We start from the raw sequence: 1,467 nt of genomic DNA on the forward strand, positions 1-1,467 counted from the left end.
CATGGAGCCCATCCTGGGCACTTTGACATGCCGTCGGCCTGGAGACCCGGGGGACGACTGCCCGGGACGCATGGAGCCCGTCCTGGGCACTTTGACATGCCGTCGGCCTGGAGATCCGGGGGACGACTGCCCGGGACGCATGGAGCCCGTCCTGGGCACTTTGACATGCCGTCGGCCTGGAGACCCGGGGGACGACTGCCCGGGACGCATGGAGCCCGTCCTGGGCACTTTGACATGCCGTCGGCCTGGAGATCCGGGGGACGACTGCCCGGGACGCATGGAGCCCGTCCTGGGCACTTTGACATGCCATCGGCCTGGAGACCCGGGGGACGACTGCCCAAGAGCCATGGAGCCCGTCCTGGGCAATTTGACAAGCCGTTGGCCTGGAGGAAGGAAGCCCCGGGTGGCCTAGGGAGGTGTTACCCAGGCATAGCCCATCTGGTCCCCCTAGCAGAGAACCACCAGCCTTGGAGGGGTGTCCGGGCATACCCTGCCCCCTAGTAATCCGGAGGGAAATTACCTGACTTTCTTGCAATCTGTGCACACAAGGTGACAGAGGGGACCCAAGGCGCGAAAGTACCCGACCTCCTGGAGCCCTCGCTGGGATCCGGGAGGCGAATGGCACCTCATCATGACTTCCAGGGCGACCAGATGGCCGAGGCGAGAGGGGCGACCAGATGGCCGGGACCAAAAGGACGCCAATCTGCCTGCCCCGGAGCTGCAGAGCTCTGGGGCTGCAGGGTTCCGGGGGCTGCAGAGCTGCAGGTCTCTGGGGCTGCAGGGCTCCGGGGCTTCAGGCCTCCCCGGGCCCTGATGGACCCTCCGTCCCGGGTACCTCCGACCCCCGGCCGGCTTGCAGGACGGAGGGGGGATTCCCGCACCACTGGGCCCTGCCGGACGGGGCTCAAGCCCCGGGCCCGGTCCCCGGCCCCAGTCCCGGCTTTCCAAACCCTATGCCGGGCCGGGGAGAGCCTCCCCTGGGCCCCCGGTGGACCCTCCGTCCCGGGCGCCCCGGACCCCCGGCCGGATTGCTGGACGGAGGGGTACCAGCACCCTCGGGGCCTGGCCAGATGGAGTTCAAGCCCCGGGTCCGGTCCCACCTTCCGAACCCTAGCCAGGCTGGGGAGAGCCTCCCCGGGAACCGGTGGAGCCCCGTCCCCAGCGCACGGACCCACTGGTGGCCTGCGGGACAGGGGGCTCCAGCACCCTCGGGGCCTGGCCAGATGGAATTCAAGCCCCGGGTCCGGTCCCACCTTCCGAACCCTAGCCAGGCTGGGGAGAGCCTCCCCGGGAACCGGTGGAGCCCCGTCCCCAGCGCACGGACCCACTGGTGGCCTGCGGGACAGGGGGCTCCAGCACCCTCGGGGCCTGGCCAGATGGAATTCAAGCCCCGGGTCCGGTCCCACCTTCCGAACCCTAGCCAGGCTGGGGAGAGCCTCCCCGGGAACCGGTGGAGCCCCGTCCCCA

This window comes from Lissotriton helveticus, chromosome 11, assembly GCF_964261635.1.
Source record: "Lissotriton helveticus chromosome 11, aLisHel1.1, whole genome shotgun sequence".
NCBI lineage: Eukaryota > Metazoa > Chordata > Amphibia > Caudata > Salamandridae > Lissotriton > Lissotriton helveticus.